The sequence below is a fragment of the Oenanthe melanoleuca genome, chromosome 1A (assembly GCF_029582105.1).
Source record: "Oenanthe melanoleuca isolate GR-GAL-2019-014 chromosome 1A, OMel1.0, whole genome shotgun sequence".
Classification (NCBI taxonomy): domain Eukaryota; kingdom Metazoa; phylum Chordata; class Aves; order Passeriformes; family Muscicapidae; genus Oenanthe; species Oenanthe melanoleuca.
In genome coordinates, this window is record NC_079334.1 from 2881092 (window position 1) to 2898970 (window position 17879).

The 17879-nt window shown below is 51.2% G+C and overlaps 2 long non-coding RNA genes across 4 annotated transcripts; one reads left to right on the top strand and one right to left on the bottom strand.

Moving 5' to 3' along the window:
- The first annotated feature begins 6272 nt into the window (after positions 1–6272).
- On the top strand, positions 6273–13905 carry LOC130248274 (uncharacterized). 2 transcript variants are annotated; one of them, XR_008839622.1, is made up of 8 exons: positions 6273–6490; positions 7948–8106; positions 8671–8916; positions 10760–10880; positions 12288–12396; positions 12670–12858; positions 13414–13528; positions 13707–13905. It is a non-coding gene; the product is annotated as an uncharacterized LOC130248274 (long non-coding RNA). The 2 variants fall into 2 exon arrangements; XR_008839623.1 differs by lacking the exons at positions 13414–13528; positions 13707–13905 and adding an exon at positions 13282–13401 and having other exon boundaries at positions 6274–6490.
- LOC130248273 (uncharacterized) lies at positions 12820–14475 on the bottom strand. 2 transcript variants are annotated; one of them, XR_008839620.1, is made up of 4 exons: positions 14361–14475; positions 13715–13850; positions 13408–13539; positions 12820–12905 (listed from the first exon to the last, which is right to left on the bottom strand). It is a non-coding gene; the product is annotated as an uncharacterized LOC130248273 (long non-coding RNA). The 2 variants fall into 2 exon arrangements; XR_008839621.1 differs by lacking the exon at positions 14361–14475 and having other exon boundaries at positions 13408–13492; positions 13715–13803.
- Between the last annotated feature and the right edge of the window lie 3404 nt (positions 14476–17879).

Sequence of the window (17879 nt, forward strand, 5' to 3'; positions counted from 1 at the left end):
CAACTCATCATTCAAAGCCATATAAAACCTGACTTTATGAGGGTTTAAAAGGCCTTAATTGTTTTTAACTGCTTTTTGTTGCTGGATGCAGTATGGGTGGTGGCTGGGGCCCATTCACCTTGAGTTTTTAACTGAGTCATGGTGATTTCAGTCCCTGCAGAGCAACTCCCTCGAGCACATTGCTGTGCTGCTCCATGAATCACAGCCTGCAGGTACAGGTGGGGACTTGTCCACAATCTCATTAATCATGCCCATGACTTTTCTAGAGGGTAAAAGTGCTCCTTCTTGATCAGATTTTGCTGAAATGCAAAAATGCAAATCTCTTATGTGGACGGTCCAATGCTGTTGGGAGGGTTTTGTCTAGACAGGATCATAGAGCCATTAAGGCTGGAAAAGGTCTCCAAGACCATCAGGTCCAGCCTTCAGAGAGGAAATTTTTTAGGTAGAAAGCCACAGCCTGAGTCAGCCTGGCTGTTAGGGTTTTTGGGGAAACAATGTGCATTATTTTCCTGAATTAATGCAGGAGCTGAGTGTCTGCTCCAGCATAGCTGACAAAACATGGCAATGGATTGATTGCAACAACAGTGAAACAACAAACGTGTTTTGTGAGCTGTTGAGAGGTAAGGATCACTATTTGTATTTTACTAAAGCTTGGGGTCTTTTCCTGTGAGCCTAAAGGCACACTGGGCACATGTTCAGGATCTGCACTGGGTGAGGATTGATCATACACAGAATCACAGAGTGGTGAGATGGAGAGGGACATCTGAAATTCATCCTGAACCCCTTCCCTGCTCCAGCAGGGCCACAAGAGCAGGCTCATCTCCAGATGGGAGACACCACAACACCTCTGGGCAAAGTGGGAAAGTGTTTTGTGATGGCAGAGGGACCTTCCCCTGTCTCACTTTGTGCCCATTGACTCTCCTGGCACTGGGCACCACTGAAAGCAGCTCTGCCCTCTCTGCACCTTCCCTTCAGGCATTGAGCAGACCCTCCTTGAACCTTCTCATCTCCAGAGCCTCAGCTCTCTCAGTCTCTCCTAACAGGAGGAAGGATTTAATCCCTCAATAATTCAATTATTTAATGCCTGTGCTTTGGCTGAGTCACTTCCCTGTCACACCCTGGGGCAGAATGGCAGCCCTGGTGTGTTTCTGAATTGTTGCATACTCTCAGCCTATCCCTAAAAACCAAAGTAAAAAAGCCCCAGTAACTTAGAGCAGGAAAGATCTGCTCTTACTGAGACACGACTGCTTCTATCAGTCTTACTTTCACAATATCACATTCATGGATCTCACTATGTCAGTAGGAACTGGGACATCAGCAGTGAAGAAAGTTTTTAAGTGAGAAAGACATTTGTAGAATGCTTTGATTGATTCCCCCCTCTGTGAGTGCCATGGACAGTACCAAATTTATCAACAGGCTGTGGATTTTTAGTACTTACTGGAATAATTTCCCTGCAGCAGCTGCCTTTGGAGTGGTTGCAAGACACCAACTTTAGTAACACTGAAATGAAACTTTTCACCAAACCTCTGAGAGCAGGGCCAGAAATTCATTGGAAAGAATCCCCAGAGCTATGCCCACTGAATCCCAAGCAATGTTCTTGTTTCTCCAGCATGGTGGTGCATTTGCTCCCCTCTCTTTGGGACTGCTCTGCATCCTTAGGGATTCCTGTTGGGTCCTAAGTGAGGCCTTTGGAGCTCTCCTGGACCTCAGTGGCTGTGCCAGCACCTTGCTGTCAGTGGGATTCCTCTCAGAGCTCGTGAGCCCCCAGACCTGTGATTCTTGGTGTTGCTGAAAGTTGATGGCAGGGCTGATGACACATTCCTCCACCCCCTGAGAGATGCAGAGGCATCCAGTGTGAGTATTTCAGTGCACTCAAGGGGAATTTTTGCCAGGTGCCTTTGTACAGACAGATACAGGTACCTGTGTCTGTGTGTGCATTCATGTGAATTGATTCAAATTCAAGTACAACAGCAATGGTGCTATCTGGAATGGTGCTATTAGGTCACTCTGGTAATTGTAATAAAATCAATTGAATCACTTTATAAATATTAAATTAGTCAATGATTAAGTGCTGCTAAGCCCTTTTGCACCTTACCCTTTTGCACCATTACCCTTTGCACCTTTACTTTTTTGCATCTCTGGTCTCCATGTCCTGAAATTATTCTGAACTGATTCTAATCTGATTTTCCTTTGTATGCCTCACCTGTGTAGTAAGTAAAGGAGTCAGTCTTGTCACTGAACTCTGTTAAATTACATCTTTACAAATTTGTGTTAAAACCTGCTTTCACTAATACCTTTGGCAGTGATTCTTTCAGCAACCTAACACATTCATTTTGCCACATCCATAAGCACAGTACTTTAACTGTGTTCAGAAGAGCCTTAAATCCTGTAAGGGCTTTCTCCAGTTCACCAGTTGTGCACTCTGCTTGCTGCTTATTCCTATTATTATTATTATCATTATTATTATAGGATTTTTTCCCTTCTCTTCTTCCTTTCCTCCTCTGAATTTTGGAGCTCTTCCATTGCAGTTTTTTTTTTTAAAAGAGCTGAGACAACACCTTTGATCCAGATAAGACCCTTGACAGCTTAGACCACCTGAGATTAGCCATGCAAAGCTTGTGAAGAGTGTAAAAAGTTGTGATGGCTGAGGAAATGTACTGGCCTGGCAGCAATCCAGCTCTTTTTGCACTCTGAAGTGTTGATGGAGGCCCTTGTTTCTGGGCATGAACAAACATACACCAGGGTGGTGTCCAACAAACCAGCTGAGAAGATATTTACATGTAGTAACTGGGAATAGTTGGTTTTTAAATGCTGTGGGTGATGGTTCACTGTTGTCATTGCAGCTACAAGAGAATTGTCAGTCTTGTATTTAATGGCCTTATTAAAAGAGATGCTGTTGTGTCAAGAAGGATGTTTATTGCTGTATTAGTGGGAGGGTGAGTTAAAAGCAGAATAGTGGTGATTGTAAATATGCTCAGGTGACCCTGCAGCTGGGAATGACTCTGATGAACCTGTGTGAGCAGCAGCCAGTGCTGCCAGCATGGACAGAGTTCAGCAGTGCTTTGCCTTTTTGTCTTGTGCCTCTGCCCAGGTGCTGCTCCAGGCATCCCCTGCTGGGTGAAGTGACAGAAATTAATGTTCCCTTTGTGTTCTAGTTCTGAGTTTGTGGCTGTCCCAGCTGCCTGGGCTGACTCACACACGTGGAAATGGTGAGTAACCACATTTATGGAAACAGAGTTTGTTTTTGCTACACTCTAAGTTTAAATTTTTAAAATTTATCTACAGACCTGTATCTTACAGCAGTTTTCAGCGTGGTTGGTGCATGTGGGTAAAAAGGAGGGGTTCTGTAACTGTCTGCAGATCAGTCTCCAAATGGAATTTTACAGCCTTCTTTGGCAAGAGAAGACAACCACGTGCTGAAACCAGTTCAGGGCAGGTAAAGTGACAAATTTATTTTCTTTTATTCAGAAAATCAAATTATTAATAAAGCTGGACTATGCTAACAATCCTGTTACAAAGAGTGCACCTTTTAAATACCTCCAGGAAAAACAGCCAAATAAACTATGTTTTAAGTAAAAAGAGAAAAAAACATGGGTTTTTTTTCCCTTTTTTTTCACTATTAGAAGTATAAGAAATCTTGAAAAACTGTCTGCTGTTATAAAAGAATGAAAATGTCAGGGTGGACAGAGTGTACTGACATTCATCTTTCCATTTTGGCATAATTTGTTCTTGATGTTAAGGCTGGAGATATGTTCCAACCTTCCTAATGTATTTATGTGGCCCCCACAGAATATTAGCATCACCTGGATGTCAGCTGTGGACTTTTAATAGATAAGAAAGTATTATACTTGTAGGTCTTTTGAATTTGAAAATCAAATTGCAGTATTCATACCTAGTGCATATTCTTTTGTAAATTTTCTTTAGTTCTTCCTTAGGCTGATAATCTATAAAGCCTGATAACAATGCTTTAGGAGAAGCAATTTATTGCAGATCTTTAGTAAATTGGAAGGAAAGTGGAATTATAACTGGTGGGGAAAGCAGGGGAAGGCTTAGGAGTGGCTTCTGTGTAGGAGGTGCAGAGTGTGAAATTAGACATGAGAAAGGAGGGATCCAGAAAGGAGAGAGGCAGGAAAAACAGAGAAGCCATACTCCTAAATGGAAATGTGTTTTTCACCTGAGTCCCACTGGAAGCAACAAAGTACTTTGAAAGGAAATAACCAAAAGCACAGTTGCTCTTAAACTCATTTTATGTTTGATCTTTTGCTGACATTGTTTCCTTATTGACATCCATGGAGGTTTCAAGAGCAACTGAAAGCAGCTGTCTGCTCCAAATTCATGCTGAAGCCATCAGGAAAAGTGGGATAGTCTTTCCCTGGAATGTGCTTGAGACTAGTCCAGCGTGTCTGTTCATCACAGATTTGAATCACCAGTTGCTGCAGTGGGACATGTGCTGGAGCAGCTGCATCAGATGAGGGTGCCCAGTGATGCATAACTGGCTTTAGCAAACCCAAACTTGCCTCTCAAATACACTGGTATTTATTGTCCTTTTTTTCTCAGGCACTGACAAGGTTTTTCTCTTTTAATATTTTAGAGGATTACTTTCTTTTGAAGAAATAAAGTTCAAAGTCCATTGATTTAATTTCTTATATCTATTTATATTGATATTTTGTGACAGTGTATTAGGTTAGGTGATTTTAATGCAGTGTACTTTCATTAAATGATTAAATTGATATAGATTACCTTTAAAAATTTGCCTTATTGTTTTTTTTCTTGTTTTCTTTTCCTAAGTGGCTCTGGAAAAAGGTGTGCTTTACCTGAAAGCTTTTTGTTTCTACAAGGAATTGTATGATGGCTGCTGCTTTTTCTGTCTGTACATGGCCAGAAGTGTCTCATGCAGAGAAGGACAAAGAGTCTGAAGTAGCACATGAAGAAAAAAGACAAAATAGAAAGTGGAGCACAAGAGCATCATGTTTAGGTGAGGCTGTGTGTACTATAGGCTTTGGTCATTTAAAACCCCTTCCCTCTACTATTTCCAAGTAGGGAAGAAAAGAACATTGTCTTAAGAAGGCTCATAGTTAGTTTTACTTTATATAATTATTTATTGTTTATTTGTTTATTATTTATTAGAGGATGAGTATATTTCTACCTTCTTTATACCTTCCTAGACCTGCAGAGGGTGCAAAATCTCCACATTGCTTAGAAGAGAATTATTTCATTTTCCTGTACTTTTCTCCTCTGGTAACTTGTAGCAATGCTTCACCAGCACCAAGATGCTCACTAGAGATGTCATTGTAACCAAAAAGGAGATAAAAGCATTTATTACTGTAATTAGGACTGTTGCCATTTAATTTGCAGAAGTGTTTTATTCTTCCACAGCTGAACCTAGTGCTCAGCAGTTCTCTCTAGCCTGGTGCAGTTTGATCCCTTGTCATTTTCTCTCCTTCCCTAATAGTGTGCTTTCCTTTTCATCATCTCTGTTTTTCTGCTTTCTCTTTGATTTTAATCTGGGTATTTCTTCTGGATAATGGTTTCTGATGGAATTCTTGCTTCCAGCTTAAAGTGGTTTCTTTCATATTGTGCAAACAGTGGAGGTGAATGACAAGCTACATGGCTTTGGTTGCACATTTTATTTTCACACTATTTCAGCAGTCTCTAGAATAACAGAATAAAACATCTGAGACATTATTATGATTTCACTTCATTTATTTTCCCTGATTTAGCAGAGGTCTTCAATGGGAGAAAGGATGACAGCAATGTGTATAGGTGAAAAAATCCTGCTTTTAAGGTGTAGGGGTTTTGGAGTAAAGCTTTTCTGCTTTCAAGAAAGCCATTCTGTTCTGAAAATCAAAACACATGCTTCACCACCACTCAATTAGAGTAGCATTATTAGGGAGAGAATCCCTCAAACTTAAAACACCTGTCAAGGTGATGCCTTGCTAAGACCCAAGGTGTCAAGGGGAGGGGTGAGCAGATTTTAGTGTGTGGTGGTAAAACTTGTCTAACTTTCCATGTTTCATAACAAGGATTTCTTTTTCCAGTTTATTTTTGTTCATTTGTGTTTTGTTTTGTTTTGAATTCAGTCTTCATAGCAGCTGTGGAAGGGCTGGGTTACAATATTCTTGGAGGCACAGCAGCCTTTCAGATTGGTAGGATTTACAAGATCAGCCTTTGTGTAGGAATGAATGGGTACTGAAATCTAGATCTCTGTATTTGCTCAGAGTTCTTTGTGGGGTTCTTTTGAAGCAAGTCTCATTAGTTTTCTGACTGTAACAAAAACTTCTATTGCATTGACCTGCTTCTATCTCATCTTTGGGTTGATGGGGGAAAAAAAAACAAGCAAAAAGTAATCAAACAAAAGAACTAAAATAAAATCAACCAAGGATATCAAGAGACAAGATTGTGCTACCCTCATTCTCTGTGGCTGCAGATGATGTTGGTACTGGACAGAACAGAAAAACCTTGAGGTTTGTCCTGGTCCTGCTGAAAAACAGTAAGAAAATTTCATCTTGCCTCTGATACCTGCCCAGTGCAAGTCTTTTGGTCAGGAGTTTTGAAATCAATAGCTTAGGTAGTGTAATTTGTATTTGGAGATCTTTAATAACTCTGATTAAGTCTGGGCATGCAGTTTTCTAAGATGAAAAGGATTAATTGTAAATAAGTTGTTTGATTTGAAGACATTATTAGGATAGTATAGCAGTAGCTGTATTAACATCATAATGATAATCTTGTTGTCTTCTTTGATTCCAAGAATTGCAAGGTCTAGACCTGCAAGGAAGAACACAGCATCATTGTATAATTTGGTAGAGAAGAGAAGTACCACTCTTGACAAAGGAAAGATTAAGGGCTTGGGGCCTGTTATGTGCCCATCTGCAGCTGTGCTATAAAGCAGTGATATTTGTATTTTAATAGTTTAGAGAGCTGCTCTGTGGGACCAGCTGAGACTTCAGCTGGGTGCAGCTCCAGGCCAGAAGTTTAGGAGAATGTGCAATTATTTCAACAGTGCAGTAACTAATACTTTATTAAGCTTGGGGTGGTAAAATGGAAGCCAAAGGGGTTATCTGCACCCTTGGGTAATATTCTCTGTACCTAGGACAATTTATTGTTTCCACATATTGTCATTACATTCTTTATTATCAGCTGACACTTTTAGGAAATCTGGCTGTAGTGTTAATTTTATTTTCCATGTATCCTAGGGCATGAGAATTGACAGAGAGCTTTGCTAAGAGAACAAAAAAACTCATTAATTTTAGTCCTTTTTGCTGAGGTCTTTGATTCTTTCATTTTTCCATTAAAAACTCTACTAAAGAAACTGATAGAGGTTAGTGTGAATTTGGCAGTTTGACATCCATTAGAAGTGGAATTAGTTATAGGGATAAATAAGCCTTTTAAAATAAAAAACTAGATCTGTGAGGGATTGGCAGTAGAAAATAAAGGGCTTAATTTGCAATCCATTCCAAGCATGCTGCCTCCAAGGGACTTAATTAAGCAACAAATCTCTTATTGCAAGAAATTTTATTTATAAAACCTGGAAGGTTTCTGGTGTTCAAGTGGTGTTCCTGCCATGAATTTACCATTTGAAAATACAGAGCATGTTTCATGTGTACTTGTGTTTGTGAAGAGAAGGTAGTGGAGGCAGAAACTTCATAGGACTTCCATTTTGCACCAATTTGCACCAATTGGGGAAAAAAAAAATCACAAGTGTCCTATCTACTTCTGAAATTCTAATGACTTTTAAAAATGTTGCTCTTTTATACTCCAGCAGGCTGAAAGAAGATTACACAGTTCTTCATGTTTTATCAGAGCCTATCCCAGAGCATAAATGTTATTTTGCTGACTTACTGATAACAAACTCCTCTGTCTCTTCCATAAATTATGAGTGTCCCCAAATGCTGGGTGCAGTTTTATTAAAGCTTTCTTATGCTGTCTCTTTTATTTCCCACTTGTTAGGTTTATGTGTGGAATTAATTTTCTCTGTGCTGCTGATTTGCAAACAAAGCCAATTGCTAATTTGACCCATAGAAGATGTCAGGAAACTGTGCTGAGATAAAATACTCAACTGCTTCCAAGTGTTTTGTTATAAATGCTGGAAGACATCCACACAGTCAGGTATGCTAGAGACTGGTGTGTCATTTTGGGCATGGGGTCCCTTCTAATGTGATTCTGAAGTACTGACCACACCTCCACAGCTGTGCTTGTTATTCTTGTTATTCTGCTCTGGTGCCTTAGCTCTAGAACACATTATCACATTTGCCATTTCACTGACTCTTACAGCCTTGTTAGTTGACTCACAGTCACCTGGACTTACACACTCAAAGGAAGATTTTTGATTTTTAATTTAAGGAAACTTTAGAAATTGCTTTTTTGTTTGTTTGTTTGCTTTTGTTTTTCTCTTCCTTTCCCATCTTTCTGGTGGATTTTTAAATCCTTGCCATATGACTACAAATCACAAATCTTCTCTCTTGGCTAATTCATATTTCTTTGAGCCAATGGCACAAAGTAGTTTTGTAATATTTATTATGTCTTCCTTACAATTGTCAGCTTTGGAATAGTTTCTCTAGTGCTAACATCTTTCTGTTGAAAATCTTGTCAGGCTTCTCCAGCAGTCCTGTAAGAACTCATTATATGTGCCACCATGTGATTTTTTTTTTTTTTTCATCCAAATCTTTACAGGCTGCAATCAGATCCACAGAGAGTAGAGAAAAATCTGTGCATTCTCATTCCTGATGCTGGCAACCTTTGTTGTACTACCCCACACAACTATCAGCTGTTTACAGAGGTGATGACTGTTGGTGTGGTAGATGGATAAGGAAGATGAGGAAGAAAATGATTCTTGACTAGCTGAAGTAAGAAAGAGTTTTCTTGACCTCTGGATCCGTGATACTACAGCTCTGCCTATAGTTTCCACTCAAAACACAGGTGAGTCCCCCTCAATAATTTCAAATTTAATTTCAGGGCAATTTGCTTCCTGGCAAATCCAGATGTGACATGGAAATCCTAAGTGAGGTGCCACAGGCTTCTGAAAATGGAACTGACCTTGGCAGAACAGCAGCTGTGAAGGGAAGCAGAACTGAAATAGAGGTAAAGCAGAAAAAGCAAGTGCAGTGGTACTTCTTGGTCCTGCATGCACCTCGTGCCTCACCTGCTGTGAACACTTGGTGTTGCAGCTCAATGGAGCTCATTTCAGTGTCTGCTGGGTTTGTTTTTTGGGGTCAGCTCCTCTAAACAACTCCCCTCCTTTACTGGACACATCCCTGGAGTGGGACCAGACTCCCCTTAGCCTGGAGGAATTCTCTGCTCCTCTGGAGAGGGGGTGAAGCCCAGGGTTATGAGCAAAGGAAAACAACCCAGCCATGGCAGGATGTCCTCAATGCCTGCAGCACCAGTGCTTGCCAAGTTCCCAGCACTGATGAACCTAAACAAGAGAATGCCTGTTCCCTCACTTCTCCAGCTCTCCCCCACACCTCCCCTGCTCTTGGTGTGCCAATGTCCTGCCTCCTTTTAATGGCTGAAATGGTTATGCTGGAAAAGGGCACTCTGAATTGGTGTCACCTGTCATGGATAAAACCCCACAGTGAGCAACCAGAGCACAAGTGTCAAAGCTGGGATCCTTTGACTTCTGCAGTGGACTTAGTTTTCTTTTCCTCCTCTCTTTCAGCACAGGAAAAATCCTTACACTCCTCCCAGCTCTGCCAACAGCTGTGGTGTTTGAGCAGCCCAAGCCAAGAGGCTCCAGCACCAGGGTCTGTGCTGAGAGCTCCTGGTCCTGCCCTGCTGTGGGGAAGTCAGAGGGATGCAGGGCTCCTCTCTTCCTCCCTGCTGGGAGGAGCTGCCCAGGGAATCTGGGTGAAACTCCAGCTCTCCTGGTGTTCAGGGGTGCCAGGTGTGAGGGACTGTGTTTGCCTGTGGCTTTGCAGGTCAGCAGGAGCAAGAGGAAATGGGTGCCAGAGCCATGTCCCACCAGGCTGCATTTCCCTCTGAGGACAGGGAGGCTGGGCTGAGGTGAGATTGCCACCAGTGCTGGATGAGCAATCCAGGGAACAGGGAATTGCAGCTGCTGCCAGAACCATGGCCTTAGGTCTGCTCTGTCTGTGTCTGTGACCAGGGGGATTTGTGCTGGAGAGAGAGGTGCTGTCAGAACAAAAGCTGGAGTAAATCCTCTCTGGGCTGTGCAGCAAGGACTGAATAGCATGGGAGGAGAGCATTTATAAACTCATCACTATTTCTCCCAAAATTGGGGTGCAGCAGTGATGGGGGTGGCTGGGTTTGGTCTGGGCCTGCTATTATTTGTGCCATTTTTGAAGTCTGTTGTATGATTTACTGTCCAGTATCTTTCTAACAAAAGCTGACAGAAATTTAGGTTAAGCATTAGAACTTGGGTCCATTCATTGCAAAAACTTGCCAAGGCTGCAGGATTGGGTGATGACTGCCCCCAGGGAGGTTACTTATTAATACTGAGTCAGATTTCCTTCCCTCAGTGACTGTCAGCCCTCAATGCCTGGGAGTTCATGTTCTTCTCAGTGGGGAATTAGAAATAATTTCAGTATCATTAGAAATTTTAGAAAAATCCAGCTAAAAGTCTCACCTCTGTCCCCTCTAAGTTATCCCAGTTTTTCCCAGCTAGGAGCTGCACTGAAGTGAGGCAGGGAAATCAGGGAACAGCTGTAAAGTTAAAGGCAGAAAGAGAAGATGTACCAGCAATGGGGAAAGGTTTCAGAAAACATTTCTGTGGTCTAATTAACAAAAATTTGTGTTTCCCCAGTGAGAAGAACACAAACTCACAGCCATTCAGGCCTGACAGTCCCCTGCAGTGAGAGCTCAGCACACATCCACAGAGGCAAGTCCAGCACCTGAAAGAAAAAGAAAAGAACCAGAAGAAAGAGGTAATTTCTTTTGTTTCAAAGTTATTTCAAATTCCTAAAGCCCAACAACATTTGCTCTTGATTTAGGTTGGGTGAATGATGAGCCCTGGGCACAGCTCATGCCATTCATTCAGGTGAAACCCTGGGGCAGTTTAGAGGGGACACAGAAGTGTTTGTGTAGGAAAATGCCAGGGGATGCCAAGGGCAGGGAGGTGGCATTTCTGAGGGGATTGCTGAGGGAACTGAAGAGAGCCCAGCAGAGTTTCCCTGGGAAAGCCAAGACCCCTGGGCAGCACAGCCAGGGCTCTGCAGGGCACAGGGAGGGCTCAGCCCTGGGACTCTGTGCCCCTGCCCTGGCACAGCCCTGGGCACTCTCTGGGCCCCTGCCCTGGGCACTCTCTGTGCCCCTGCCCTGGCTCAGCCCTGGGCACTCTCTGTGCCCCTGCCCTGGGCACTCTCTGGGCCCCTGCCCTGGCACAGCCCTGGGGACTCACTCTCTGGGCCCCTGCCCTGGCACAGCCCTGGGGACTCACTCTCTGGGCCCCTGCCCTGGGCACTCTCTGGGCCCCTGCCCTGGCTCAGCAGCCAGGCAGGGAGCAGAGGCTCCCTGGGATGAGGCACAGAGAGGGAGCAGGGAGCAGCCTCGGGCTGCAGAGGGGCAGCAGAAAGGCAAAGGGACCTGCCTGGGCACTGTGGGCAGCAGAATGGACACCTGGGTGGCCAGTGCAGGTGAGGAGTGGGTCTGAGCCCATCTGCAGGGACAGAAGGAGGGGATGTTTTGGAGGGAAAAGCTGAGGTGGTGAGTTCACTCACCTGGCACAAGTTGTGTTTGCACAAAGCGGGACCAGAGGTGAAGGTCAATCCAAAGCCAGCCCTGCTTGACCTCTGAATTCCAGGATAAGTTTTACAAGCTGCCAAATGAGGAATTAAAACTAGTTAAAAATGAAACCAAGAGCATTAACGAGGTTCCTGGGAATCCACTACATTGTTGTCATAGAATTCATAACAGAGTTTTGAGCTTCTGATGACAACAATGCAGTTCTTCATTTGGATTAGCCAGTGTGTGGGATTTGTCTGGATTTTAAAGCCCTCATGGTGACCCTGACACTGCTCAGGAGCTGGTGGGAAAATCAGAGTCAGAGCTCCTGGCAGGCACAGGGTGTTTTCTCCAGAGTGGATTGTGGAGGAATTATTTGGAACTTGGATTGTTCCTCTAGGTGATCTCAGCCCAGTTGCTGTGATTTGTGTAATTCCAGACATTTGACTCCCAAAACTCCCCAGCCCAGGGGCTTGAGCTGACAGGGCAGGACAAAGATTGTTCTCTGTGCAGTGCCCAGATTTGGGGTTCACTGTCAGCTTTGCTAGTTCCCATGAATTATCCCACAGCCCCCAATTATCTGCTCAGTTCCTGCTGCCATACCCTCACAGTGCCTCAGGGAGGGTGGATATTCCCATGCAGAGCTGCTGCTTGAACTCCAGCTGTGCCAGGAACCAGCAGAGCTTCCAAGGAGCCTCAGCAGCACTGGGGCAGGGACAGGTGTGTATTCCAAAGAATTTGCTATTTCAAACCCTCATCCCCCAGCCCCACCCATGTCCCTGGGGGCAGTTGACAGAGTTGACAGAGTTCAGCTGATTTAGCCCCCCTGAGCTGGGCTCCAGGTGATATTTTCAAGCAGGAGAAGGCAGGGCTGGGGCACTCCCAGCCCGTGCCAAGGCAGCTCCCTGTGCCCACGGGAGGACATCTCTCCCTGCAGCAGCTCAGCTCCTTTCAGAGCCTCAGCAGTGGCCTCTGCAAGTTCTTTTCCCTCAGCAAAGGGTGCACATCCCTGCCTTCAGCACAGCTCCAGTGGGACCCACCTGGGAAAGCTTTCCATCCCTTCTGCACTTCCAGCTGGCTCCCTGGAAACTCCCACCTTCATCCAAACAAGACTTCATCCCAGCCAAACCTCTGATTTTAAGGCATCTCTGCAGGCTGTTGGTTGGATTCAGTATCTGTGAGGTAAGACTGCCTTGGCTTTAGTGCTGCTGCTGGGTGATGGCCTCAGGCTGGAAGGGAAGGGAATTGGGGTGGACAGGACATACCTGGCAGCTGCCTGGGAGCTCTGGGAGGCTGGAACCAGGAATTGCTGTCTGAGCCCTCTGCACACAGCCCGTGCTGCCATCCCCAGGCAGTGCCAGCTGCTCCTTGGGCTGCCTTTGGGCTGCCAGTGGCTGTGTCCAGGCTGAAGCATCTCCAGGAGCCTGCTCAGAGCAGCCCCTGAGCCGTGTCCGTGCCAGCCCGGCCGGGCACCCAGCGCCCATCCCGGGCCGTGTGCCTGGCACAGGCAGGACACTGCAGGCACAGCCTCCCTGAGAGCCCAGGGACAGGAGGGGCTGGTGCCTTCCAGGGGCTCCTGGCCTCCTCCTGCCCCATTCCCTGCAGCTGGGACACACAGGAACACCCAGGAGCATTGCTGGCAGCGAGCAGGAGCCACCGAGGCCTCTGTGCAGCTCTGGGCCTCAAAAGCAGCCCCAGCTTCAGCAGCTGCTTCGTTTTGGCAACACTCACCTGCAGGAAATGCCCCCTGCCACTCTCCAGAAGAGCCCTGGTCATGCAGCAAGGGAAGCCTCAGGATCTTCCTGCTCATTTCTCCCTGCAAAAGGACTTGGCAAGAGCAAATCTGCAGCTGGTGGGTAAATCCTGGAAAGGGCAGGAAAATCAGGGTTATGGGAAGAGTTTGGTGCTGTCACATCAGCTGCCAGCCACTTCTACCCTACAGCCATGGCAGGGGCTGGTGTGTAAAGCAGCTTTAGCAGAAGAGGAGCTGCAGTTCCCTTGCTGGTACCAAGGATTCCCACCCTTGGGAGGTTCATACCTGTGACCCAGAGACTGGTTCAGTCAGTTGGAGCAGAGTCCTGGTACTGCCCAGGATGTGGGTTCAATTCTGCCACACACTGTGTACTTGAGAGTCAGATTTAAGGATTCTTCTCAACCCCACTATATTCTGTGATCTGGAAAAAAAAAAAAAATATTTTCAGCTTTCAATAAAAGTTCTAGTAAAAGCTTCTGCCGGTGCGGATCTTTTCTGCGTTGCAGAGCAAGGGGGAGGGGGAGCATCTCAGCCGGCTCCAGCCGCGCTCGTTCCGCAGCGCTCCGGGCAGGAGCCCCGGGCTGGGCGGGCACGGGGAACGGGAGCGGCGGCACTTGGGGCTCCCGGGGCCGGCACGGCGCTGCCCGCGCCCCGGCGGCTCCAGCCTCGACCCACCACCCGCACGGGGAGATCCCGGCCCGCTCTCCCGGGCGCGGTGACCGGCACAGCCCCGGCTCCCCGCGGCCGCAGCGGGACCGGGCCCGGAGTCCCGCGGCCGCCGGGCCGGAGCGGGAGCGGCAGCGCCGGGCTCGGCCCCAGGCCCGTCCGGGGCGGCGGCTGCTGCCCGCGGCCATCCCGGCCCCGAGATCCGCACCCGCCGGCCCGGGGAGAGGCGGCACCGCCAGAACCCAGCCCCGGCCCCTGGTCCTACCTGAGCGCCTCAGGATTCGGGCAGCACCGGGAGCGGTCCCTGGGTCGCGCCCGGACGAGGATCCCGCCGCATCCCAGCACGAGCGTTCCCGAATGGAGCGGGCCGGGAGCGGCTCGGCCGCGTTTAAAGGGCGCGGGCGGGGGCGGGGCCTGCACAGGTGCGCGGGGCGGGGCCTGCACAGGTGCGCGGGGCCCCAGAGCGCATGCGCGGGGCGGGGCTGGGGGGGATTTAAACGGCGGCGCGAGCCCGGCGGAGCCATTTGCTCCTCGGAGTTCGTGGTGCGCGGGTCGGGCTCTGTCTGTCTCTCTTCCTCTATATTTCAGTTCTTCTTTATTTCTTTTTCTTTACACCTCTCCTTTCTTCCCTCCCTTCCTCCCCTCCCCCACCCCCCACACCCTCCCCCCCCCCCCAAACCCCCCCCCCTCCCTCTCCCCCCTAGCCCTCCCCTCCCTCCCCCCCAAACCCTCCCCCCGGCCCGGCTCCCCCGCACCCCCCCATACCTATACATACCCTACCCTATACTACCCTACCCTGCCCTACCCTGTTCCTTTTTCCTCCTGCTCTTCCTTTCATCCTTCATTCTCCCAACCCTGGCCCCCCGGCCCCCTCTCCCTGCTCCCCTTCCCCCCCTAATTCCGCCCCCCTTCAATCCTCCCTTCCTTCCTCCACCCTCCCATTCCCCCCAGCGCCCCTTCCCCTGTCCCCGCTGCCCCGCACACCCCGGCACCCCCCGCCCTCGGTCCTTGGTCACCCACCCCGACCGCCCCGTCTGCCCCCCACTCCCATCCTCCGTCCCCCCTTTTCCTCTTTCCCCGCACCGCGGGGTTCGGGGCGCCGCACAATAAAGGCCGGAGAGCCCGAGCGGCGCCCCCACCGTCCCTGCAGCCCCACACGGGGACTGCCCGCCCTGCGGGTGTCCCCATGCCGGTCCAACACACCGCCCGACACCGCCGGGGCTCCGGCTGTCCCTACATCACACCGGGGGTCCCGGGGTGGGGGGTTCAGGACGGGCCCCCTCGCTAGGAGGGGGTCCCGGGGGGTGGGGGGGGTTCAGGACGGGTCCCCTCCGGAGGAGGGGGCCCGGGGGGGGGGGGGGGGGTTGGGGTGGGAGGGTCCCCTCCGGAGGAGGGGCCCTGGGGCGGGGCGGGGGCGGGGCCCCCTCCGGAGGGGGGGGCCGGGGTGGGAGGGGCTTGGGGGGTCCGCCCCCCTTGGCCCCTCCCACCTCGGGCCCTCCCCTCCGGACGGGGTCCGGCCCCGAGCCCCTCCCCAGGACCCTCCTCCGGACGGGACCCGAGGGAGGGAGGGAGGGGAGGGGCGGGTGGGGGGGGGCAGGACGGGAGGGGCCGCTCGTTTGTGTGACGTGTTTTTTTGTCTGTTCACGCTGCAGAGTGACGTGACCCCCTCTGTTTCCCCCCCCACCCGCCCCTCCCCTCCCTCCCTCCCCCGGGTCCCGTCCGGAGGAGGGTCCTGGGGAGGGGCTCGGGGCCGGACCCCGTCCGGAGGGGAGGGCCCGAGGTGGGAGGGGCCAAGGGGGGCGGACCCCCCAAGCCCCTCCCACCCCGGCCCCCCCCTCCGGAGGGGGCCCCGCCCCCGCCCCGCCCCAGGGCCCCTCCTCCGGAGGGGACCCTCCCACCCCAACCCCCCCCCCCCCCCCCGGGCCCCCTCCTCCGGAGGGGACCCGTCCTGAACCCCCCCCACCCCCCGGGACCCCCTCCTAGCGAGGGGGCCCGTCCTGAACCCCCCACCCCGGGACCCCCGGTGTGATGTAGGGACAGCCGGAGCCCCGGCGGTGTCGGGCGGTGTGTTGGACCGGCATGGGGACACCCGCAGGGCGGGCAGTCCCCGTGTGGGGCTCAGGGACGGTGGGGGCGCCGCTCGGGCTCTCCGGCCTTTATTGTGCGGCGCCCCGAACCCCGCGGTGCGGGGACAGCCAGGGGAGAAGGGACGGAGAGGAGGGACACAGGGATGGGAGGGGCAGGGAGGGCTCGGGCTGCGGAGGGAAGCGGGACGGGGAGGGAAAGGCCGGCGGGGGAGAGGGACGGTGACACAGGAGGGGAACAGGAGAGGGGAGCGGGGTGGGGACAAGAGAAGGAGAATGGGGGGACAGGTTTGGGGGAGAGAAGGGGAGAGTTTGGGGGAGAAAAAAAAGAAAAGGAACACGGGGAGGAGGGAGGAAAGGTAGAGAGAGAAACAGGAGGAGAGGCCGAAAGGGGAGGGGAAGGGTCGGTTTGAGGAGGAGAGAGAAAGGCGGGAAAGGGAGAAAAAGAAGAGGAACGCGAGGAGGAGGAAGGAGGGGGAGAGGGTTTGAGAGGAGGGAAAGCAGAAATCCATCCTGTCCCTGTGCGCGGAGCTCCAACGCAGCCACCCGTCTACAGCGAGCTCAGCCTGAGCAAATGGCGGCCGAGCCAATTACCTGGAGTTAAATCACCTCGGCCACGCCCCGCGCAGCCGCACTGAGACCCCGCGCACCTGTGCCGGGCCCGGCCCCGCCCCGCGCAGCCGCACTGAGACCCCGCGCACCTGTGCAGGGCCCGGCCCCGTCCCGCGCAGCCGCACTGGGGCCCCGGCACGCGCAGCCGCACTGGGGCCCCGCACACCTGGGCCGGGCCCGGCCCCGCCCCTGAATCACCTCACGGCCCCGCACCTGAATCCCCGCCCGGTACCGCCCCGCGCAGCCGCACTGAGACACCGTCCCGCGCAGCCGCACTGGGGCCCCGCACACCTGGGCCGGGCCCGGCCCCGCCCTCAGCCCCGCCCTGAGTCACCGCCCGGTACCGCCCCTGAATCACCGCCCGGTACCGCCTGAATCACCGCCCGGTACCGCCCTGAATCACCGCCCGGTACCGCCCCTGAATCACCGCCCGGTACCGCCCCTGAATCACCGCCCGGTACCGCCCGCCCTGAATCACTGCCCGGTACCGCCTCTGAATCACCGCCCGGTACCGCCTCTGAATCACCGCCCGGTACCGCCCCTGAGTCACCGCCCGGTCCCGCCCTGAGTCACCGCCCGGTACCGCCCCTGAATCACCGCCCGGTACCGCCTGAATCACCGCCCGGTACCGCCCGCCCTGAATCACTGCCCGGTCCCGCCCCTGAGTCACCTCCCGGTCCCGCCCGCGGTGTCTCCGGTCCCGCCTCACAGAGCCCCGGTCCCGCCCGGTTCCACCCGGTCCCGCCCGGTCCCGTCCTGCCCGGGCCGGGGCGGGACCATCGCTCGCGGCCCGGCCCCTCTCCCCGGGCCGAACCGGGGCTGCTCCCGGCACCGGGTTTGGCCCTTGGGCTCCTGTCCCGGCCCGTTCGCTGGGGCGGGGCAGCCGAACCCGCCGGGCCCGCAGCGCCGGGAATTTCTGATCAGCGCGGGCAGAGAATCCGCAGAGACACCCGACAATGAAGGGCACTGGGGAGAGGGGCGGCAGCGTTTCCGCTTTAAATTAAAAATCGCGTGGGGAAATAAACGTGTGAGCCAGGCTGGCCCGGCTCCGTGTGCTCGGCTCCGGTCCCGGCTCCGCCGCGGGGCTC